Genomic DNA, 27,169 nt, shown 5'->3' on the forward strand with positions numbered 1-27,169 from the left:
CTGATAAGTATGATCCTGTTGCCATTTACTTTATTGTCTTGGGTTTGAGTTTATACACCATTTTTGTGTTTCCTGTCTAGAGAATATCCTTTAGTATTTGTTGGAGAGCTGGTTTGGTGGTGCTGAATTCTCTCAGCTTTTGCTTGTCTGAAAAGCTTTTGATTTCTCCTTCATACTTAAATGAGATCCTTGCTGGGTACAATAATCTGGGCTGTAGGTTATTTTCTTTCATCATTTTAAGTATGTCTTGCCATTCCCTCCTGGCTTGAAGAGTTTCTATTGAAAGATCAGCTGTTATCCTTATGGGAATTCCCTTGTGTGTTATTTGTTGTTTTTCCCTTGCTGCTTTTAATATTTGTTCTTTGTGTTTGATCTTTGTTAATTTGATTAATATGTGTCTTGGGGTGTTTCTCCTTGGGTTTATCCTGTTTGGGACTCTCTGGGTTTCTTGGACTTGGGTGATTATTTCCTTCCCCATTAGAAATTAACAATAATACAATAATAGTGGGAGACTTTAATACCCCACTCACACCTATGGATAGATCAACTAAACAGAAAATTAACAAGGAAACACAAACTTTAAATGATACAATAGACCAGTTAGACCTAATTGATAGCTATAGGACATTTCATCCCAAAACAATGAATTTCACCTTTTTCTCAAGCGCACATGGAACCTTCTCCAGGATAGATCACATCCTGGGCCATAAAGCTAGCCTTGGTAAATTCAAAAAAATAGAAATCATTCCAAGCATCTTTTCTGACCACAATGCAGTAAGATTAGATCTCAATTACAGGAGAAAAACTATTAAAAATTCCAACATATGGAGGCTGAACAACACGCTGCTGAATAACCAACAAATAAAATAAAATAAAATAAAATAAAGCACAGAGATGGCCAGAGTATGAAAAATCATGAACTATCTACTAGAACCTTACTGAAAATGAAATAAAATGGTCAAGTTGGAAGTAAAAGGATTGGAAAAGATACACAAACAGTAACCAAAAAAAAAAAAAAAAGTAGTGTCTATATTAATATCAAGTAAAATTGATTTCATATCAAAGAAAATTAAAAAAAAATCTAACAAATTAATATATTCAGAAATATATTTTCTGAAATATATGATGAAAACAGTCTGAGAATTTTAAGGTAACCTTTAAATTGTGTATGTAGAATAATTCTTTTAATATATGATTCCCGTATTCTCTTTTCTCTGTGAATAATTAAGTGGCTAGATGGTCTGGGCGGCATCAAAGTGATGTTTTGCAAATAGCAGTGTGAATAATAAATATTTTTATCCTCATAAGAGAGATGCTAAAGGAAAAATCCAAAAGTTAACAGTGTAACTGATGTTAATTGGTTTATCACTAGCATTCTTGCATGGATTAAGGAGGTCTACCTTGGTACTACAGGTGATTTTCAGGTTGGATATGGACAGCTCTCATGCTCACTGAGCTTGATGGTGGCAGGGAGTAGCAAGAGTAAATATCACTGCTTTGATTGAAAGAGGTAGTCATGGGAGCTTGCAGCCTCAGGATATATTTAAATCTGCGTGACTGAAAGTTTAAAAGTAGAAAACTCATTTCCAGCATAGAGACCCCTAGGGAAATGAGCATCTGTAACAGTATGAAAGTAAGCTAGGCTTTTGCACAGTAAAAGTAACAAAGAATAATGTAATATTTTCCTATTATTTAAGTATTTTCCTATTATTTAAGTATTTTCAATACCTCCCTGGGGCTTCCCTGGTGGCTCACATGGTAAAGAATCAGCCTGCAATGCAGGAGGCCTGGGTTCAATCCCTGGGTTGAGATAATACCCTGAAGAAGGGAATGGCTACCCACTCCAGGCAAGAGAAGGGGATGGCAGAGGATGAGATGGCTGGATGGCATTACTGACTCAATGGACATGAATTTGAGCAAGCTCTGGGAGATGGTGAAGGACAGGGAAGCCTGGTATGCTGCAGTCATGGGGTCGCAAAAAGTCAGATACAAGTGAGAAACTTTCACTTTCACTTTAACAATTACTGAATGCTTTGTCTGTAGGTTGCAGTTCTTTGACAGGAGAGCTATATCATCTTATGGTTAACCATCATGATTTTATTGCAGGTTGATAGCTACCTTTGCAATGGAAATCAGAAGTAATAAAGGTGAAATAAAAACTCAGACACAATGCTGTAACCAAAAACAGGAAGGACAAAAATGGTTATAACAATGCTTAGAAAAGTGTTACCCTGTTGGGATCCGTGAATCCAGTGATAGCTTGGAAGCAAATCAGTTGCAAAGAAGAAACAAGTCAGTTATTTTAAAATTTAATTAGTTATGAAAACAAGTCTCTGATATATGTTGGAATTTTAGAATTTAATATTATTGATTTGATCACTTCTCCGAAGGAAATGGCAATCCACTCCAGCACTCTTACCTGGAAAATCTCATGGATGGAGGAGCCTGATAGGCTACAGTCCATGGGGTTGCAAAGAGTCAGAGACGACTGAGCGACTTCGCTTCACTTCACTTCCCCTCCCTCAGGATTATCAGGTACTTCTTTGTTCCATCTTTTTCTTCTTTTCATACTTATTTGTATGTTTTGTTGAATCAGGGAATGAAGACTTATGTTGTACATAAATATTTTCTACACAGATTAAACCAGTTATGGGTTCTTATATATCTTCCACATAGATAGATAGATAGATAGAACCGGTATCATGTGATTCATTGATATAATGTGATTGGAGATGAGAGTTAAATCCCTGGAAGAGGTTCAGGGTGTTTGGCTTGAGTCAGGTCTAGGAGGGGTCGGGTCTAGGAGGCTCCCACATCTAGGACACTGAGAAAATCACCTGATTGAACATAACTGGTCATAATATTTAAATAAATGTGAACTAGGTCCACAGTCTCTAATAGCTCTTTCATTCTTAAAATGATCATGTTTTTATTTTTCTGTTTATACTAATATTTTCTAGAACAGCCAGGTGTTAACAAAGACAGTTTTTCTATTCTGCCTAGTATGCCATCAGCTACCTAGAACATTCCTCTCCAGTGGTCAAGTTTTTGACTTGGATTACAAGTTTATAAACATTTTTTCAGATAGTTTCTTTTTATTTTGTTGCTATAAATAAATATAAAAAGAGGAAATTTCTAAGTATGAAATATAAAAGTAATTTTGAATATGTGATAGAATGAAATGACTGATAGCTATCTAATCATATATTATTAATCATTTTCTTGTTAAATAGTGTTCAATTTTAAGCAATCATCTTAAAATTCAAGACAAAAATAGTTTTGGAAGAATTCTTCACAGTACCTTTTTAAATTACTTTCAATGATTTCTTCATTAATGTAGAATCCAAGAACAGTTAATATAGATCTCCATAAGCCTTTTTCTTTTCTAAAGTCTCTTTTGAAATATTTAGATTTGTCTTTTAGGCATTTTTTATACTTTCAGGAAATCCAAATTGTGACACAACTTAAATCCACAAGTCTAATTTTGTCCCACAAATCTTGGATGTCACAAAATACAGTTTTGCCTTCTCTCCTTTAACATTTCTGAACATTTTTTTTGTTTGTTTTAATTGGAGTATAGTTGCTTTACAATATTGTGTTACATTCAGGTGTACAGCAAAGTGAGCCAGTTATACATATACATGAATCCACTCATTTTTAGGTTATTTTCCTATTTAGGTCATTACAAAGTATCGAGAAGAGTTCCCTGTGCTATACAGTAGGTCCTTATTAGTTATCTATTTTATATATAATAGTGTGTATATATCAATCCCAATATCCTAATTTATCCTATCCCAACTTATTAATGGTTACTTACTGGCTTTAATTGCTATACTGAAATTTAAGTTGTCTATTTAATTAACTGCCAACTCTCTTTTCACTTTTTGTGTGTTTGAACTGTGGTGTTGGAGAAGATTCTTGAGAGTCCCCTGGACTGCAAGGATATCTAACCACTCCATCCTAAAGGAAATTAGTCCTGAATATTCATTGAAAGGACTGACATTGAAGCTGAAGCTCAATACTTTGGCCACCTGAGGTGAAGAACTGACTCATTTGAAAGACTCTGATGCTGGGAAAGATTGAAGGCAGGAGGAGAAGGGGACGAAAGAGGATTAGATGGTTGGATGGCATCATCAACTCAATGGACATGAGTTTGAGGAAACTCAGGGAGTTGGTGACATGGCATACTGTGGTACATAGGGCCTGAGTCAGACATGACTGAGTGATGGAATTGAACTGAAGATGACACCAATATTACTATTCAAACGTCCACCTTTCCTGCCAATTAAAATGTTTGCAATCATCATGCAATAGGCAAAAATTTCCTGATATGTAAAAATTAATAACCATAAAATAAAGAATGATATATTGGACTCTATCAAAATTAAAAACCTGTTCATCAAATACAGGTTTGATGAACCTGTATTTGATGAACCTTTTTGGGAAAATGAAAAATTCACTTAACTCACTATTGAGGCCTAGTGAAACTATACTATACTGGAATTATATACAATGGAACTATATATTGGAATTAAACAAATATATGGAATTATATATATATATATAATATATATACATATATAATATAATACATATATACACATATCATGCATTAATTCATTTATATTAACACAATTATTTATATATAAATATATTTATATATTATTATACTAGAAAAGTTATGACCAACCTAGATAGCATATTCAAACGCAGAGACATTACTTTGCCAACAAAAAGGTCCATTTAGTCAAGGCTATGGTCCTTCCAGTAGTCATGTATGGATGTGAGAGTTGGACTGTGAAGAAGGCTGAGCACTGAAGAACTGATGCTTTTGAACTGTGGTGTTGGAGAAGACTCTTGAGAGTCCCTTGGACTGCAAGGAGATCCAACCAGTCCATTCTGAAGGAGATCAGCCCTGGGATTTCTTTGGAAGGAATGATGCTAAAGCTGAAACTCCAGTACTTTGGCCACCTAAAGCAAAGAGTTGACTCATTGGAAAAGACTCTGATGCTGGGAGGGACTGGGGGAACGAGGAGAAGGGGACGACAGGATGAGATGGCTGGATGGCATCACTGACTCAACGGACATGAGTCTGAGTGAACTCCGGGAGTTGGTGATGGACAGGGAGACCTGGCGTGCTGTGATTCATGGGGTCGCAAAGAGTCGGACACGACTGAGTGACTGAAGTGAACTGATACAATATTAATTATAATATATAATATAATTATAATAAAATAATAAATATAATTATTAATATTATAAAATATAATTAGTAAATGATATAATATAATTATAAGGTGCATTATATATTATATTAATATAATTAACATTTAATATAAAATTAATATAGTATAAATATATAATATGGTATAATATATAATATAAAATATAACTAATATATAATATATATTACAGAATATATTATATAATATATTATATATTATATGTATATGCATTATGTATTATATGTACATATATGTATATAATACATGTATGTATTATATGTATAAGTTCAGTTCAGTTCAGTCACTCAGTCGTGTCTGATTCTCTGATTCTTTGCAACCCCATGAAATGCAGCAAGCCAGGCCTCTCTGTCCATCACCAACTCCCAGAGTTCACCCAAACTCATGTGCATCGAGTCCGTGATGCCATCCAGCCATCTCATCCTCTGTTGCCCGCTTCTACTCACACTCCTAATCCCTCCTAGCATCAGGGTCTTTTCCAATGAGTCAACTCTTTGCATGAGGTGGCCAAAGTATTGGAGTTTCAGCTTCAGCATCAGTCCTTCCAATGAACACTCAAGACCGGTCTTCTTTAGGATTGACTGATTTGATCTCCTTGCAGTCCAAGGGACTCTCAAGAGTCTTCTCCAACACCACAGTTCAAAAGCATCAATTCTTTGGCGCTCAGCCTTCTTCACAGTCCAACTCTTACATCCATACATGACCACTGGAAAAACCATAGCCTTGACTAGAAGGACTTTTTTTGACAAAGTAACGTCTCTGCTTTTGAATATGCTATCTAGCTTGGTCATAACTTTCCTTCCAAGGAGTAAGCATCTTTTAATTTCATGGCTGCAATCACCATCATATGTATTATATTATATTTGTACACATATAAGTTATATATAATATAAATATGACTTTAACAAGATCTCTTAATTTTGAGTCCTTTCAGAATAAAATATAAAAATTATATACCTTGACAGAAAATTCTGAAAGTGTGGCACTTCTCAACTCTTCACTCAGCATTTAACAATTTAACATCCTTTCACAAAGGAACATTTTGCTCCTGGTTAGTAATATTGTATGTATGTTTTGATGTAAATTGCTAATTACTCAAAGAATTTGGCATAATGGAGAGGAGTCCTGTTGCAGTCATCTGACATGAGTGAATAGTACTTAAGAATCAATTATCCTCTCCCACCCTGTTAAATCATACCCATGTATAAAATTCCTTTTTAAATACTCAATAATTACAGAGTACTGTGCTGTTCTCCCCCTGAGGAATCTACATGGTAGTTATGGTATTTAAAAAAAAAAAAAAGTACATCTCTCCATTGCAGTGGTAGAAACCCGATAGAATCAATGTCATTTTCACACATTTTCCTATTCATTTTATTACATCATTAACAATTCCCCACAATACAACTTTACAGTGTTTAATGGGCTTTGATTGAAGTCCAACCTCTCTTTTCTGCTCCTGTCACTGGGAAATTTATTTAATTTATTTTCTTATTTATTAAACTGGGCTTCCCTGGTGGCTCAGACAGTAACGCATTTGTCTACAGTGAGTGAGACCTGGGTTTGATCCCTGGGTCTGGAAGATTCCTTGGAGAAGGAAACAGCAACCTACTCCAGTACTCTTGCCTAGAAAATCCCATGGACAGAGGGAGTTGGTGCAGGCTACTGTCCATGAGGTTGCAAAGAGTTTGGCACGACTGAGAGACTTCACTTCACTTCAAGAATATAACTATTAGTGGGATATGTTTTTAAAAACTTTTCTCTGTACTTATATATAAAGAATTCATTACAGTTTTGGCATCATTAAAATGACTTTATTTTTCCACCATTCACTTAGCACTGTAAAACCATCAACCCAGAGCCCCTACTCTCCACCTTCAGTGAAGCATAACCACAAACCAAAACCATAACACAATTTAGCTCTATTTCCTTCATGACATTTTCAACCTCCGCAGTCTCAAATCATGATTATCCATCTTTTGGACTATCTCTTATACACTCATTTTTCTTAATCCTTCATTTTTTTCAACATGTTATTCCACATTTCTACGTTTAATAATACAACCCATTTAATAGCTTGCTCTCCAGGTATATCTGACCCAACCATTATATATCTTACTTCATTTCTAAACTTAAACACCATCATATTTTCCCAAGTGGAATACCTATACCACTTGGAATATGGGAAGTAATGGCTTATATTAATTTTTATTTCTTTATCATTACCATTAAATCTATTAGAAAAATAGAACAACTCAGACTGTGAAAATATTACTTAAAAACAAATTTATTTTAGCAAAACAGTTAATTTGATATAAGTAATTTATAAATTTGTTGCAAAACATAAATTTCTCTAATCTTAATTAGCTTAAAGAGACTTTAAAAATATGTGTCCTTGGTCTTCTTATCATGCATGTCAATTAAATTATTAAATGGGCTCAAAAAGGAAAGAAGTGGTAAAGACCTAACAGAAGCAGAAGATATTAAGAACAGGTGGCAAGAATACATAGAAGAACTATACAAAAAAGATCTTCATGAACTAGATAATCATGATGGTGTGATCCCTCACCTAGAGCCAGACATCCTGGAATGTGAAGTCAAGTGGGCCTTAGAAAGCATCATTATGAGCAAAGCTAGTGGAAGTGATGGAATTCCAGTTGAGCTATTTCAAATTCTAAAAGATGATGCTGTGAAAGTGCTGCACTCAATATGCCAGCAAATTTGGTAAACTCTACAGTGGCTACAGGACTGGAAAAGGTCAGTTTTCATTCCAATCCCAAAGAAAGGCAATGCCAATGAATGTTCAACTGCTACTGCTAAGTTGCTTCAGTCATGTCTGACTCTGTGCGACCCCATAGACGGCAGCCCACCAGGCTTGCCATCCCTGAGACTCCCCAGGTAAGAACACTGGAGTGGGTTGCCATTTCTTTCTCCAATGCATGAAAGTGAAAAGTGAAAGTGAAGTTGCTCAGTAGTGTCCGACTCATGGACTGCAGCCTATCAGGTTCCTCCATCCATGGGATTCTCTAGGCAAGTGTACTGGAGTGGGTTGCATTGACTTCTCTGTATGTTCAGGTTAGGCAACACCTTAACCAGAGATCTTCTGGAATCTGAGGCTTAGCCTCATGAACTTTCTGCTGAGTTCATTTGTCACTGTCCTGGTTTCCAGCACAAAGGGCCTTTCGTCACCTCCCTAGGTCTGGGTTATCTTCGTGTTCTGCTTCAACCATGGGAATTTCACTGAGTTGGGCTCCTGCTGTGCTTGGCCTCTTCCAAGCGAAGGTTGTTTCAGCCGGGTTAAACCTGAGTCACAGCACCATAGATGTCAGGCGAATGTATGCTTCTCGGTTCTTGTCTCGTCACAACAATGATTTGGAGCAATGGACATTAAAGCCCTTGGCATGCCACAGCTCTTGGGTCTTGAACAAACCCATGTCATAGCTCTTAGACAAATAAGTGTTACAGCTCCATTTTATTTAGAAGATAGTGGAAGAATCCATTCTTGAAGAAGAGAAGAGAGTGGAGGAGCGTGCTGGCATGCATGCAGGTGGTGGGGTGAGTAGAGAGAGAGAGAGAGAAAGAGCATACACACATGGGAGAGAGAGAGAATGTTCAAACTACTGCACAATTGCACTCATCTCACATGCTAGTAAAGTAATATTCAAAATTCTCCAATCTGGGCTTCAACAGTACATGAACCATGAACTTCCAGGTGTTCAAGGTGGTTTTTGAAACGGCAGAGGAACCAGAGATCAAATTGTGAGCATCCACTGGATCATCAAAAAAGCAAGAGCGTCAGAAAAACATCTATCTCTGCTTTGTGGACTATGCCAAAGCATAGTGTGTGGATCCACAAGACTGTGTGGATCACAACGAACTGTGGAAAATGCTTAAAGAGGTGGGAATACCAGACCGCATGACCTGCCCCTGAGAAATCTCTATGCAGGTCAGGAAGCAACAGTTAGAACTGGTCATGGGACAACAGACTGATTCCAAATAGGAAAAAGAGTATGTAAAGGCTGTATATTGTCGCCCTGCTTATTTAACTTATATGCAGAGTACATTGTCAGAAATTCTGGATTGGATGAAGCCCAACCTGGAATCATTATTGCCAGGAGAAATATCAATAACCTCAGATATGCAGATGACACCACCCTTAGGGCAGAAAGCTAAGAAGAACTAAAGAGCCTCTTCATGAAAGTGAAAGAGGAGAGTAAAAAAAGTTGGCTTAAAATTCAACATTCAGAAAACTAAGATCATAGCATCTGGTCCCATTGCTTCATGGCAAGTAGATGGAGAAACAGTAGAAACAGTGACAGACTTTATTTTTGGGGGCTCCAAAATCACTGCAGATGGTGACTGCAGCCAAGAAATTAAAAGACACTTGTTTCTTGGAAGAAAAGTTATGACCAACCTAATCAGCATATTAAAAAGCAGAGACATTGCTTTGCCAACAAAGTCCTCTCTTGTCAAAGCTGTTGTTTTTCCAGTAGGCATGCATGGATGTGAGAGTTGGACTGTAAAGAAAGCTGAGTGTTGAAGAATTGATGCTTTTGAACTGTGGTGTTGGAGAAGACTCTTGAGAGTCCTTTGGACTGCAAGGAGATCCAACCATTCCATTCTAAAGGAGATCAGTCCTGGGTGTTCATTTGAAAGACTGATGTTGAAACTGAAACTCCAATACTTTGGCCATCTGATGCGAAAAACTGACTCATTTGAAAAGACCCTGATGCTGGGAAAGATTGAAGGCAGGAGGAGAAGGGGACCACAAAGGATAAGATGGTTGGATGGCATCACTGACTCAATGGACGGGAGTTTAAGTAAACTCCGGGAGCTGGTAATGGACAGGGAGGTCTGGTGTGCTGCAATCCATGGCTTCCCAAGAGTTGGACAAGGCTGAGCGACTGAACTGATCTCAACTGAGGGGCTAAACCTTTGCCACCAGGTATTTTAGCCCAATTAACTGAGCTAATAGCACTGACTTGAGCTTTAGAGTTTGGAAAATAAAAAAGAGTAGGCATTTACACTGACTGCACATGTGCCTTTCTGGTACTACATGTACATGCTGCTATTTGGAAAGAACGAGGTCACTTGACCAACCAAGGTTTCCCAATCAAATATCGTGATCAGATCCTTAGACTCTTGGAGGTGTTCCATCTTCCCTCTGAGTTTTCAGTCTCTCATTGTAAAGATATCAATAAGGGAGCATGGAAGTGGTGCAAGGAAACCAAGCAGCTGATCAGGCAGCTAAGAGAATAGCATTATAGAGCAATGACCTAATGGGAGTGGCCACCTTAGTTCCAAAGACTAATTTTCCAGAAACTCCTTCATATAATGAATGTGAGACTCTTACAACTAAGAGTGAGGGCTTTCAAGATTATATTGGCTGCTTCCAAAAGGAGGGACTGTTTTTTTCTCCTTGGATACCTCCAGTGGAAGTTGATTAACTCCTTACAAGCCACCACTTACTTAGGGGAGAAGTTCCAGCAAAGATTACTAGAAAGGTCCTTCAGAGGAATAGGCCTCCAAACAACTATAAGGCAAGTGGTCTCCTTTTGACCCACTTTCCAATTAAACAACCCCAAAGGAGCTCAAATACTCCAGGTGGCCCAGCCCATCCAACAGTGTGGGACCTGCAAAGGAGAGGACTGGCAGATGGACTTCACGCAGATGTCAGTTTCTCAAAAGCTTAAGTACCTACTAGTCATGATAGATACATTCATAGGATGAACTGAAGGTTTTCCAACCCAGATTGAGAAGGTCAGGAGGTGGCAAAAAATACAAACAAATGAAAAATCTGCTCCATGAAATCATGCCAAGATTTATCTGCTTCAGTTCAGTTCAGTTCAGTAGATCTGTCATGTCCGACTCTTTGCAACCTCATGAATTGCAGCACGCCAGGCTTCCCTGTCCATTACCAACTCCAGGATTTCACTCAAACTCACATCCATTGAGTCAGTGAGGCCATCCAGCCATTTCATCCTGTCATCCCCTTCTCTTCCTGCCCCCAGTCCTTCCCAGCATCTGAGTCTTTGCCAATGAGTCAACTCTTCACATTAGGTGGCCAAATTATTGGAGTTTCAGCTTTAGCATTATTCCTTCCAAAGAAATTCCAGGGCTGATCTCCTTCAGAATGGACTGGTTGGATCTCCTTGCAATCCAAGGGACTCTCAAGAGTCTTCTCCAACACCACAGTTCAAAAGCATCAATTCTTCGGTGCTCAGCTTTCTTCACAGTCCAACTGTCATATCCATACATGTCCACTGGATAAACTATAGCCTTGACTAGACGGACTTTTGTTGGCAAAGTAATGTCTCTGCTTTTGAATATGCTATCTAGGTTGGTCATAACTTTCCTTCCAAGGAGTAAGCGTCTTTTAATTTCATGGCTGCAGTCACCATCTGCAGTGAAATGGGAGCCACAAAAAATAAAGTCTGAGACTGTTTCCACTGTTTCCCCATCTATTTCCCATGAAATGATGGGACCAGATGCCATGATCTTCATTTTCTGAATGTTGAGCTTTAAGCCAACTTTTTCACTCTCCTCTTTCACTTTCATCAAGAGGCTTTTAATGCACCTACTAATCCCTGTTATCATCATATTGATGCTGTTTATGATTGCTCCATGTATTTTCAAGTGTCTAATCCATTTTTTCTCTGTGCAGGTCAACAACATTCAGTGCCAGTTCAACAAGAATATATAAAACTACACCTGACCACAGAAAATATCACTCACCCTTAGATGAGTGATACCTTAGATAGATGACACCACTATAAGGACTCTGAGGCTTGAGACTAGCAAGAGGGGGATGCCCAATGGCCCTCACCATCCCAGCTCAGAAGGAAATAGCAAGAGAGACCCTGATGCCCCTATTTCTAAAGAATTAGTTCTTCCAAATCTTGAGGGGGGAATGTTAGATAGTTAGAACAGGAAAAAAGAGTCCAGTGGCTAAAAGACAAAGAAAGGGAAAAGCCTGCAAAAATGGAACAAAAGAAAACCCGTTGACTGGCGTGAGAACTTCAGATGAAATAAGCATACCTCCTTCTTGGCTACCCCAATTTGCATAGGACAAGCTCTGTAAGGAAGAGACAAATGTGTAAAAGGAGGAAGTCAAGACAGATCGAGGGTTCTCCTTTTTGGATTGGCCTGTCCTCACATCGTGAGGGTGTTCTCCCTTTGCTTTCCAAATAAAACTGAGCTGTAATACTGGTCTGCCATTTCAAATCTTTGCTGTGGTGAGACAGAACTAAGGAAATTACACACTCCTCCAACAGTATCACATTGTATCATATTTATATAATGTTATTTCTATACTCTTTTTATATTTGTTAAAATGTTCAAGAAAGCACTCCCTATTTTAGGAAAAGTGGTTATTACTGAAAATTTGTTGCTGAGCCATAAAAGACACTGGGATTCTTGACCTCAGGAGGAGAGGAATTCAATACAGAGCCAGTGATGAGGCTTGATCATTCAGAGCTTTTGGTTAGTAATGGTTTTATTAAAGTATAAAAGAGCTAGAGAAAGCTTCTGACATAGACATCAGAAGAGGGTAGATAGAGGGCCCCCCTGCTAGTCTTTAGTAGGAAGTTATATACCTACTAGTAGGCTGCAAATTAGAGAAAGGAAATGTCTCAAAACTCAGAAAGTGACAACAGGCCCCTCACCCACAATATGCATATTTTAAGATAACATTGGCACAAAAAGAGTCATCCCAGGCTATAAAAAGATTGACATGAATCTTGAAGAAAGGCAGGTTTCCAAGTAAATACATAATCTCATTAACATAGCTTAAGAGAACATTTGCATGAGTAAAAGATATTGCTTTGTTGAGTAAAACATACTGGTTGGTCAAGTTGGTTGAGTCTTAGGCTGAAGGACTTGAAGAAAGACAGAGCCTAAGGTAAATACATAGTTCATTAACATAGCTTAATAAAAACATTTCCATTAAAAAAAAAAAAAAGTATTGGTTAGCTCAAAGTTTGAGAAAAGTTAAGTTCAGGTGGAACCAGGTGTTGGCATGGCAACACAGAATTTTAAAGTAAATCTCCTTTGAACTTTGTATAGAGAAGGGGAGAAAAACCTGACACTTGTAGTTTGTTTCCTCTTGGCCGTTAAAAGAAAGATAAAGTATGTCTGACACTTGCAGCTATTTCCTCTGTTTGGAGACCCCTAGCCTTCCTACCTGTTACCCTCTCAGTACTTTACTTTAAAAATCTTAGGAAGTAATGATTATTAAATGGATATTGCAAGGCTTGACATTTAGCAACTTCTTGATACATTTTGTCTTTTATGTTTATCACTATTATTGCAGATACCTAATATATTTTCAAAATATATTAAAGATACATTATTGGAAGTTTAAATGTTTTAAAAAGTCTACTTTTCTTTAATGAGATTTTAAATAAGCCTCTCAAAAATAGTATGTGTTTGTGCTTAGTCACCCAGTCATGTCCAAGTCTTTACAACCCATTTGACTGTAGCCTATCAGGTGCCTCTGCCCCTGGGAGTTTTCAGCAAGAATACTGTAGTTGTTGCTGTTTTCTTCTCCAGGGAATCTTCCCAACCCAGGGACTGAACCTGCATCTCCTGTTTCTCTTGCATTGCAGGTGGATTCTTCAACTGCTGAGCCATCCCAGAAGTCCCCAAGATAATATGTATTTATGTAAATTTTCAATTGATTTTTATTTCCATTTAATTTGAAAGTAATTACTCTCTCTAACATCTTTCTGATGTCTTTACACTAAATGAAATGAGTACTGTAATTAAATTGTTATGAAATAGTCTTCATTAATTAAGGAAAAGTATCTCAACTTTTTCAGTTGATTTCATTAAACTAAGATATTTTATGGTTTTGTTTTGTCATTAATAAAATGTGTCAATTTAAAATCTTATGTAAAATTATATAAATATATTTATTTTTATTTCCATTTCTCTATGGTTATTCAAATTCCATGATTTTTATTCAACATTTATTTTATTTTATTTTTTTCTAGTATTGTGGTGTATTTTTATTTATTTATTTTTTAATTTAATTTTATTTTTAAACTTTACAATATTGTATTGGTTTTGCCAAATATCGAAATGAATCCACCACAGGTATACATGTGTTCCCCATCCTGAACCCTCCTCCCTCCTCCCTCCCCATACCATCCCTCTGGGTTGTCCCAGTGCACCAGCCCATTTATTTTAAAAATATTTTATATTTGGTAAGGTCAGTGGTGAAAATTTCCTATCACAGAGGTCAGCAATATAAAAATAATTCATCAAAACATGAGCTTTTACTTTTGAGTGGATGTGTAGAAATATAAAATTTGCTTTTTTCCCTGAGAAGCAAGGGCATGGAATGTTCTTATTAATAACATTGATAACATTCGAGCTCAAAAAATGAATTCTGCATAGAACCAATTATCCTGATGCTCGAGTAGCAAAAAATGTTATTAAATTACATCATCATAATATTAATAAGGAAAAATACAAGAGAAGCAAAATAAAATTCTATATTTTTTTCCTTTTTAATTATACATATATTTAGTGAATCTGTATCATATGATTGATATTCTAGACCAGTATTCTAGGTATTTATGAACAAAATAGACAAAATATTCCCACTTGAAATAAACTTGAAACTTTCCTTAAATTAGTATAGTGTTCATATACACACACCATTCTATTGACAATAAAGGGACATAAAGTATTTATTGTTTATAGGTCTTTTTTCTTTAAATGTTAGGTATGTTACAGATGATGTAAGGAAATCCATTATTATATTTGTATAAAATGGTTCACCATACATTGAAGATTCATGGGATAAATAAAGATCATTCAAATTTGATTCTTTATATTAAATGAGGAAAATAAAGTTAAGGTACAAAACATACCTCAAAAAGTTGAATTATGTAAGTCTAAATATGAGCACCTATGAATTTCATACATTTTATTAAAGTTATCACTAACTTTTTTTCCAGTTTATATTATTACCAGGTCTCTTACAGTGTATTTTGGGAATTTCATTGGCTTTATGGAATCCTTGACTGCTTGACTTTATTTTATTTTTTGAGCAGGAATAATTTTAAGACATATACATGTGTAAGACATGTATATATCTGTAGACACAAACATGAATAGAGCCATCACTAAAATAGAGCTTATGTCATATATTGATTCTACATTTGTATAGATTGTGAAATAATTTATGGCTTGGCATAATTTACTGGGACTTATTTGGTAATGTACTATGTGTGTGTGTGTTGAAAATAATTTATTCAAAACACTTTATAGGAGGTTTCTCTTTGTTTGCTTTGTTGCTTTTTTTTTTTTAACTAGTTTCAGAAATGGGTAGAAACTGACAAGGGATTTTATTGTCTGGCCAACAGAAAGTTGCATTATGCCTTTCCCTTACAGAGAAGACATAATTAATGATGTTTTTTAAAGCAGAATTTATTCTGAGTTTTTGCTTCATTATTTACCTAGACAAGTATCCAAGAAATATTATATAGTCAACTTAATTTGATACATTCATTTTAGTTGTCAAAAACTAGGCTTCAAACTAGTTTGTTACTACATTCTGTCAAAACCCAGCAAGGAGAAATATGGGGCTTCTTAGATTTGTTAAAGGTTCAATATTCCTGATGATTTTACTTTGGGAGTGAAATATAGCATATTCTCTTAACTGCTTAACTCTTAACTCCAAGTAAAGAGCAAAATCATTAATAAAAGTGACCTTAGAATGTGAGGTCAAATATTCATTCTTCTTTATGTGAAAATGTAAAGAGAGCATGCAGTCACTCTTTTAATAAAGACAAGAATCTGACAGCACAGGAGCACAGGCTCCAGGGGAAAGCCCATCTCCTTGGACCCTTCCTTCATCTTTAAAGTCAACAGTGTTGGTGGTGCTTTTGTCCTTACCCTGCCTTCTTCTGTCTTCAAATCACTCTTTCTCACTTCCTTTTATAAAGGTAGTTGTGATTATTAGATATTCAAGGATAGCCACCTCCTCTTAAGACCTTTACTTTAACAACTTATGAAGAGTCTTTGTTACCACATAAAGTAGCTCTCACTGTTCCAGGGATTAGGTTCTGAGTCTTTTCAGTGGCCACTCTACAGTCTTTCCACTGTCCATCTGTCTATCCACTGGCATTCTATACACAAAGTTGGTTCTTTGTTTAGCAATTAGAAAAAAAAAATAGTTTTTAAATTAAATTTAGTTGCATTTTATATTTCAGTCTATTAGTCTATTAAATTATACTTCTTTTTCCTTAGATATTTCTTTCCAGTCAGTTACCACCACCATACATTGTTATCAGTTATGGCATTTATTTTATATCTAATATATATCTCTGATCATGTTAATTTCTACTTCACAACAGCCAGAGTAATATTTTTAAAAGTCAAACACAACCATATCACTCAGCTCTAAATTAGAACAGTTTAGCTGCTACCACTCTTGGGACAAAATCTAAAGTCTGTTTTAAAATAAATTGTCCTTCCCAATCTGAGACTGAAGCTCCAGTCTCTTTTTTAACCACTGGACAACTTTCCATCTGGTATATCAGGCACTCCAACTACACAAAATTTTCACCATTGTAAATGTGCAGTATAGAATTAGCTCTAAGTCTCTGCTTGGTAAACTCCTAGCATCCCTTATGAAGGGGTTAAGCTTCAGAATTTTTTTTTTTTTTTTTTTTCATTTTGCAATGCAGGAGCATGGCTGTGCCATGTTTGGGTCTCACTCACATCTCTTTTATAACACTTGTTGTGTGGTATTAACTTTTTAAAATTGTCACTCTATATCCTCAATGTGAATTTGAACATGGAGAAAGAACTGTACCCAAATGATCTCTGGATCCCCAGAGCTTGGCAGGAAGCAGACACTGCATAGTGTGATTAGCTGAAGGAATGAGGGTTTCAGAGCAAGTGAGAAAATCTAGTGCCCTGACTGCCTAATGATGTGCTCGTTCCTTCTCCTGAAGATACTACAAAGCTTTCAACTAGATCTCTCAAAGAAATAGCCACTGAACATGAAAGTAACTTCTACTTATGTTTTTTTTTTTTTAATATAGATTTTTACTCCTTTTTTTTCTCACAGAAACATTAAAACTATATACAAAATACCCGCTGAAACATACTTGTGACCAAAATTCACTTGACAGAAATCTTTAAACAGCCCAGTGATATAGGTGTTATATAAATTTTCCATAGCCTTGCAAGTTGTGGAGATTTTATATTTTCAAAAACTGTTTTTCTAGGTGGTCCCAAGATGTTGGAGGAATAGGATGGGAAGACCACTTTCTCCCCCACAAATTCATCAAAAGATCATTTGAATGTTGAACAACTTCTGCAAAATATCTTCTGAAAGCTGTTGGAGGACACTAGGCACCCAGAAAGGCAGCCCAATGTCTTCAAAGGGAGATGGGATAAAATATAAAAGACAAAAAGAGAGACAAAAGATTTAGGAGTGTCACAGCCAGAGATCAGCTCTCCAGAGGAGACCCACGGCACATCTGGGAATGTATTCTCATGGTGCACCTGGGAAACTGAGCTGCCAGGACTAGGGTGGTGAATAAGATGCATGGCCCACCTGGGACAGTACATTCACCAAGCACTTGGTTGTCTGAGCTGCTCAAATCGGGGAAAGGAACAAAACACATAGCCCATTTTCATCTGTGCCCCTGTGGAGCACCTGAGAATCTGAGCAGTTTAGACCTGGAAAGTGCTTGAAAAATAGGGCCCACTTGGGATAGTGCCCTTGAAGAGCACCCTGGAGCCTAAGCAGTGTGAATCTAGGAAGTACACATCACCTTGGACGATGGCAAACCCACTGTGGTTCATCCACTGTGAGCACTCCCCACATATGCCAGTGGTATTTGTTTGCTGCAGTGTTCCTCCCTTCCCAAAACACAATTGAACAAATAAGTTATTTAATTGGTCACCTTTGCCTCCCTGTGTCAGGGGGAAATTAGACACTGAAGAGACTTGCAAGCAGAGGAAGCCAAACTAAACAAAGATAGGAGAACTGCTCTGGAAGTGTAACAGATTAAAGCCCTGAAGTTAATACTGAGACTGTGCATTTGAGGGGCACCTATAGAGACCTTGAAAACAAGTACAAGCCAGAACAGGGATTATCTGACTCTAAACTGACCCTACACTGTCCACAACAGCTCCAGAGAAATTTCTAGGTATATATTTTTACTATTACCACTTTTTAAGTTTTTTTTTTTTTAATTTAGTTCTCTATACTCCTTTAGCTATCATTTTTCTAGCTTACTATTATTTTTTATAGTCTACTATTAGACTTCCCTGGTGGCTCAGATAGTAAATGAAATGCCTACAAGGTGGGAGAGCCGGGTTTGATCCCTGGGTTGGGAAAATCACCTGGAGAAGGAAATGGCAACCCACTCCAGTACCCTTGCCTGGAAAATTCCATGTAAGGAGGAGCCTGGTAGGCTACAGTTCATGGGGTCACAAAGAGTTGGACACAACTGAGCTATTCAGTTTCTTTACTTTTATTAAATTTCAAAAAAACCCAAAAACAAAAACTATTTTTAAAACAAATTCCATACATATTTTTAAAATTTGTGATTGACTTTATTTTCTATTTTTATATTGTATTTTTAAAAGTCTAAAAATTTTTGAGTCTATTCTACATTTTTAATCTTTTCTTTTTGATGTTTGTTACCAATGGAATATCAGACCACCTGATCTGCCTCTTGAGAAATCTGTATGCAGGTCAGGAAGCAACAGTTAGAACTGGACATGGAACAACAGACTGGTTCCAAATAGGAAAAGGAGTACGTCAAGGCTGTATATTGTCACCCTGTTTATTTAACTTATATGCAGAGTACATCATGAGAAATGCTGGACTGAAAGAAACACAAGATGGAATCAAGATTGCCAGGAGAAATATCAATAACCTCAGATATGCAGATGACATCACCCTTATGGCAAAAAGTGAAGAGGAACTGAAAAGCCTTTTGATGAAAGTAAAAGTGGAGAGTGAAAAAGTTGGCTTAAAGCTCAACATTCGGAAAACAAAGATCCAGTCCCACCACTTCATGGGAAATAGATGGGGAAACAGTGGAAACAGTGTCAGACTTTATTTTTCTGGGCTCCAAAATCACTACAGATGGTGACTGCAGCCATGAAATTAAAAGACGCTTACTCCTTGGAAGGAAAGTTATGACCAACCTAGATAGCATATTCAAAAGCAGAGTCATTACTTTGCCAACAAAGTTCTGTCTAGTCAAGGCTATGCTTTTTCCTGTGGTCATGTATGGATGTGAGAGTTGGACTGTGAAGAAGGCTGAGCGCCAAAGAATTGCTGCTTTTGAACTGTGGTGTTGGAGAAGACTCTTGAGAGTCCCTTGGACTGCAAGGAGATCCAACCAGTCCATTCTGAAGGAGATCAGCCCTGGGATTTCTCTGGAAGGAATGATGCTAAAGCTGAAACTCCAGTACTTTGGCCACCTCATGCGAAGAGTTGACTCATTGGAAAAGACCCTGATGCTGGGAGGGATTGGGGGCAGGAGGAGAAGGGGACGACAGAGGATGAGATGGTTAGATGGCATCACTGACTCGATGGACGTGAGTCTGAGTGAACTCCAGGAGTTGGTGATGGACAGGGAGGCCTGGCGTGCTGCAATTCATGGGGTTGCAAAGAGTCAGACACGACTGAGCAACTGATCTGATCTGATCAATTTTGCACCTCTGAGAACCTAATCTTTAGTATCCATTTTCACCTAGGGATTTGATTACTGACTTGATTGCTCTTTTCCCTTTTGAGACTCCTTTTTTTTTTTTTTCTTCCTTTCCCCAGACACCCCTATGGACTTTCTCCTGCTTCTCTTCTCTACATAATGCTGTGAATCTCTCTGGGTGTTCTGGACTGTGGAGAACACTTAGGGATTTGTTTACTGCCTAGATTACTCTCTTCCCTTTTGACACCCCTTTTCTTCTTCTGGTCACCTCGATCTCCCACTTCCCTCTTCTCTTCTCTATGTAACTCTGAATCTTTCTGGATGTTCCAGGGTGTGGAGAATTGTTTCACCATTAACCTAGGGGTTTCATCTTCTGTGATGTATGGATGGAGAAGTCTTGAGGCTACTGTAAGAAAAGGACCAAAAGCCAGAGGCAGGAGGGTTAACTCCAAAACTTTAGAACATCAGAGAACTCCTGACTTCATGGAACATTAATAGACAAGAACTCAGAAAATGTCTCCATACTTGCACTGAAGCCAAGCTCCAACCAAAAGTAAACAAGTTCCAGGAAAAGACACACCATGATAATTCTCAAGCCAAACAGAAACAAAACTGAACAATAAACGACAGGCTGTCCACAGACATGCCAAACCATAGACACTCCAAAACTCAGTATTGGACACTTTACTGAACTCCAGAGAGAAGAGTTCCAGCTCCACCCACCAGAACACAGATGAAAGCTCTCCTAACAAGAAAACTGTGAGAAATGACTAGTTCAACCCCACTCCACAATTATGAAGAACCATGAACTTCCAACTTTCAGAAAGGGCACTCCAAACAGTAATTTAAACAAAATGATAAGGCAGTGATATTCAGCAGGTGAAGGAACATGATAAATGCCCACCATGCCAAACAAAAGAGGAGGAGGTAGGGAGTCTGCCAGAAAAAGAATTCAAAATAATGATAGTAAAGATGATTCAAATCTTGAAAGCAAAATGAAGTTACAGATAAACAGATTAGAGACAAGTACTGAGAAGATGCAAGAAATGTTTAACAAGGACCTAGAAGAAATAACGAAGAGTCAATCAACAATGAACAATACAATAACTGAGATTAAAACCACTCTGGAGGGAACCAACAGTAGAATAACTAAGGTAGAAGAGAGTAAAAGTGAGGTGGAAGATAGAATAGTGGAAATAAATGAAGCAGAGAGGAAAAAGTAAAAGGAATTAAAAGAAATGAGGACAACCTCAGAGACCACTGGGACAATGTTGAACATTGGAATCATTGGTATCCCAAAAGAAGACAAAAAGAAAGGGCATAAGAAAATATTTGAGGAGATAATGGCAGAAAACTTCCCTAAAATGGGGAAGGAAATAGCGATCCATGTTCAAGCCCAAAAGGTCTGAAACAGGACAAACCAAAGGTGAAACACTCCAAGACACCTATTAATCAAATTAACAAAGATCAAAAACAAAAAGCAAATATTAAAAGCAACAAGAGAAAAGCAATAAATAACACACAATGAGATCCCCATAAGGATAACAGCTGATCTTTCAATAGAAACTCTTCAGGACAGAAGGGAATTAAAGTGATGAAAGAGAAAAACCTACAACCATGACTACTCTATTCAGCAAGGATCTCATTCAGATTTGAAAGGTAAATCAAAAGCTTTTCAGACAAGCAAAAGCTGAGAGAATTAAGCACCAACAAACCAACTCTTCAACAAATGCTAAAGGATCTTCTCTAGACAGAAAACATAGAAAAGGTTTATAAAAATGAATTCCAAACAACAAAGTAAATGATAACGTGATCATACTTATCAATACTTACCTTAAATGTAGACAGGTTAAATGCTTCAAGCAAAAGAAAAATCCTGACCAAATGCATACAAAAGCAGGACCACTATACAATGCTGTCTACAAGAGATCCACCTCTAACCTAGGGACACATACAGACTGAAAGTGAAGAGCTGGATAAAGATATTTCATGGAAATGGAGACCAAATGAAAACTGGAGTAGCAATGCTCCTATCAGATAAAATAGACTTTAAATTAAATACCATGATAAGAGACAGAGAAGGATACTAAATAATGATCAAAGGATCAATCCAAGAAGAAGATATAACAATTACAAATATATATGCACCCAACGTAGGTGCACCTCAATATGTAATGCAAATGTTAGCAGGTATGAAGGGTGAAATTAACAGTAACACAATAAAAATGGGAGACTTTAACATCCCATGGGAGACTTTAACACCCCACTCATACCTATGGATAGATCAACCAAACAGAAAATTAGCAAGGAAGCACTAGCTTTAAATGATACAGTGGACCAGTTAGACCTAATTGATATCTGTATGACATTTCACCAAAAAACAATGGATTTCACCTTTTCCTCAAATGCACATGTAAAATTTTCCAGGATAGATCACATCCTGGGCCATAAATCTAGCCTTGGTAAATTTAAAGAAACTGAAATAATTTCAAGCATCTTTTCTGATCAATATATGGAACAATTAGATGCCAATTACAAGGAAAAAATTATTAAATATATGAACATATGCATGCTAAACAACCCGCTTTTGAATAGCCAGCAGATCACAGAAGAAATAAAAAAGGAAATCAAAATATGCATGGAAACAAACGAAAATGAAAACACAACAACCTAAAACCTATGGGATCCAGTAAAAACAGTTCTAAGAGGGAAGTTCATAGCAATACAAGTATACTTCAAGACAGAAGACAAACATCAAATAAACAGCATAACTTTGCACCTAGAGCAACTAGAAAAAGAAAAAAAGAAGAACCCCAAAGTTAAATGGAAAGGAATCATAAAGATCAGAGCAGAAATGAATGAAAAAGAAACGAAGGAGACTAAGGCAAAAATCGACAAAACTAAAAGCTGGTTCTTTGAGAAGATAAATAAAATAGGCAAACCATTAGCCAGACTAATCAAGAAAGAAGAGAAAACAATCAAATCAATTAAATTAGAAATGAAAATGGAGAAATCACAACAGACAACACAGAAATACAGAAGATCATGAGACTACTATGAGCAATTATATGCACCCAACATATATGCATATGCACCCAACAATGGACAACTTGAAAAAATGGATAAATTCTTAAAACAGTGTAAGTTTCCAAAACTGAACCAAGAAGAAATAGAAAATAACAGACCCATCACAAGCACAGAAATCAAAACTGTAAACAAAAATCTTCCTACAAACCAAAGCCCAGGACCAAATGGCTTCACAGGTGAATTCTACCAAAAATTTAGAAGAGAGCTAACACCTATCCTTCTCAAACTCTTCCAGAAGATTGCAGGAGAAGGTAAACTCTCAAACTCATTCTATGAGGCCACCATCATCTTAATACCAAAACCAGACAAAGATGCCATGAAAAAAGAAAACTATAGGCCAATAACATTTATGAGCATAGATTAAATAAGTCCTCAACAAAATTCTAGCAAACACAATTCTAGAACAATTTTTAAGGATCATGCATCATGATCAAGTGGGCTTTATCCCAGGGATGCAAGGATTCTTCAGTGTTTTCAAATTAATCAATGTCATACACCATATTTGCAAATTGAAAGATAAAAACCATATGATTATCTCAATATATGCAAATAAACCCTTGAAAAAATTCAACACACATTTATGATTATTTTTAAATATAAATTTATTTATTTTAATTGGAGGCTAATTACTTTACAATATTGTATTGGCTTTGGCATACTTTGACATGAAGCCATTTATGATTAAAACTCTCCAAAAAGAAGGCATAGAAGGAATATAACTCAACATAATAAAAGCCATATTTGACAATCACACAGCAAATATTATCCTCAATGGTGAAAAATTGAAAGCATTTCCTCTAAAATCAGGAACACAACAAGGGTGCCCATTCTCACCACTACTAGTCAACATAGTTTTTCAAGTCCTAGCCACAGCAATCAGAGAGGAAAAGCAAATTAAAGGAATCCAGATAGAAAAAGAAAAAGTGAAACTCTCACTATTTGCAGATGACATGATCCTCTACATAGAAAATCCTAAAAGCACAACTAGAAAATTACTAGAGCTAATCAATGAATACAGTAAATTTGCAGGATATAAAATTAATACACAGAAGTCCCTTGCACTCCTATACACTAACAATGAGAACACATAAAGACAAATTAAGGAAACAATCCCATTCACCATTGAAATGAAAAGAATAAAATACTTAGGAATAAATTTACCTAATGGAAAAAAAGACCTATATATACATCAGTCAGTTCAGTTCAGCCTCTCAGTCCTGTCCGACTCTTTGCGACCCCGTGAATCACAGCACGCCAGGCCTCCCTGTTCATCACCAACTCCTGGAGTTCACTCAAACTCATGTCCATATATATATACACAGAAAACTATAAAAAAAAACTAATGAAAGAAATCAAAGAAGATCCAAATAGATGGAGAGATATACCATGTTCATGGATTGGAAGAATCAATATAGTGAAAATGATTATATTACTCAAAGCAATCTATAGATTCAACACAATCCCTATTAAGCTACCAATGGTATTTTTCACAAGTAATTTGAAAGTATTAGAACAAGTAATTTCACAATTTTATGAAACACAAAAAACCTCGAATAGTCAAAGCAATCTTAAGAAGCAAAAATAGAACTGGACGAATCAACCTGCCTGACTTCAGACTATACTACAAAGCTACAGTCATCAAGACAGTATGGTAGTGCCATAAAGACAGAAATATAGGTTAATGGAGCAAAATAGGAGGCCAGAGATAAATCCACACATCTATGGACACCTTATTTTTGACAAAGTAGGCAAAAATATACAATGGAGAAAAGATAATGTCTTTAACAAGTGGTGCAGGGAAAACTGGTCAACCACTTGTAAAAGAATGAAACTAGAACATTTTCCAACAGCATGCACAAAAATAAACTAAAAAGTTATTAAAGATCTAAATGTAAGACCAGAAACTGTAAAACTCTTATAGGAAAACACAGGCAGAACACTCTCTGACATAAATCACAGCAAGTTCCTCTATGACCCACCTCCAAGAATAATGGAAGTAAAAACAAACAAACAAACAAAAAACTAATGAAACCTAGTTAGACTTAAAAGCTTTTGCACAACAAAGTAAACTATATGCAAGGGGAAAAGGTGGCCTTCAAATTGGAAGAAAATACTAGCAAAGGAAGCAACTGACAAAGAATTGATTTCTGAAATATACAAGCAGCTCATGCAGCTCAATAGCAGGGAAAAAAAAAACAAAAACAAAAAACGACCCAATCAAAAAGTGGGCCAAATAACCAAACCAACATCTCTCCAGGAAAACATACAAATGGCTAGCAAACACATGAAAAGGTGCCACCATCACTCATTATCTGAAAAATGCAAATCAAAATCACAGTGTGGAACCATCTCACACAGCTCAGAATAAGTGTTAGTCACTTGGTTGTGTCTGACTATTTGCAACCCCATGGTCCATAGCCCACCAGGCTCCTCTGTCTATGGGATTTCGCAAGCATGAACTTGGAGTAGGTTGCCATTTCCTTCACTGGTGAGAATAGTTGCCATCAAAATATCTACAAACAACAAATGCTGGAAAGGGTGTGGAGTAAATGGAACCCTGTTATACTGTTGGTGGGAATGCAAACTAGTACAGCCTCTATAGAGAACAATGTGGTGATTCCTTAAAAAACAAACTGGAAACCAAACTGTCATATGACCCAGCAATCCCACTGCTGGGCATACACACCGAGAAAAACAGAGTTGAAAGAGACACATGTACCCTGACATTCATGGCAGCACTGTTTACAATAGCCAGGACATGGAAGCATCCTAGATGTCTACTGGCAGATGAATTGATAAGAAAAGTGTGGTACATGTACTTAATGAAATATTACTCATCTATAAAAAAAACACATTTGAGTCTCTTCTAATGAGGTCGATGAAAATGAAGCGTACTATACAGAGTGAAGTAAGTCAGAAAGAGAAACACCAAAGAGTATATTAATACATATATATGGAATTCTGAAAGATGGTAATGACAACCCTATATTCAAGACAGCAAAAGAGACACAGATGTAAATAAGACTTTTGGACTATGTGGAAGAAAGCGAGGGTGGGATGATTTGAGAGAATAACATTGAAACATGTATATTACAATATGTAAAACAGACGACGAGTGCTAGTTCAATGCCTGAAGCAGAGGACTGAAAGCTGGTGCTCTGAGAGGGATAGGGTGGGAAGGGAAGTAGGAGGGGGTTCAGGATGCGGGGGACAAACGTATACGTGTGGCTGATTTATGCTGATGTATGGCAAAAACCACCACAATATTGTAAAGTAATTAGCCTCCAATTAAAATAAATAAATTACATTTATAAAAAAAAAAGAGGTGAAGGACTTCCCTCATGGTCTAGTGGTTGAGTCCGAACTCTCAGTGCAGGGGTATGGGTTTGATCCTTGATTGGGGAAGTTCTGTATGCTTCAGGGCATGGCCAAAATAAGAAATAAATATTCTTTGGTATATTTTTTAAAATGAAATAAACTGCTTTTATTTAAAAAAGTAATTATGTTGTTAATAGTTGTTTTTATTTCAAAATATAGTTATATGACTTTTCATTCACATATTAAATAAAGGAATATGTTTTCAGATTTATCCAATTTCAACCACTGGGTTGTGAAGATCCCCTGGAAGAGGTCATGGCAATCCACTCCAATATTGTTGCCTGGAATTGTTGAAGCTGTTGAAGCTGAACTTCAATATTTTGGCCACCTGATGCGAAGAGCTGACTCATTTGAAAAGACCCGGACATTGGGAAAGATTGAAGGCAGGAGGAGAAGGGGACAACAGAGGGTGAGATGGTTAGATGGCATCACCAACTCAATGGACATGAGTTTGGGTAAACTCTGGGAGTTGGTGATGGACAGGGAGGCCTGCTGTGCTGCAGTCCATGGGGTCACAAAGAGTCAGACATGTCTGAGTGACTGAACTGATTGTTGCCTGGAGAATCCCCATGGACAGAGGAGCCTGGTGGGTCCATGGATAAGGGTGACTGCTTTAGGGGTAAGAATAGTATAAATGGACATTTTGGTGGATGTGTAGCTTTAAAACTATTAAAATTAATTGTATTTTATATATTGTAGTGTGTATATGTCAAGTCAGTATGAAGGTCAAGAAGTAACAAGTTAGAACGGACATGGAACAACAGATTG

Source organism: Bos grunniens, chromosome 9, assembly GCF_055505025.1.
Source record: "Bos grunniens cultivar Pamir isolate PY7600 chromosome 9, Bosgru_T2T1.0, whole genome shotgun sequence".
NCBI lineage: Eukaryota > Metazoa > Chordata > Mammalia > Artiodactyla > Bovidae > Bos > Bos grunniens.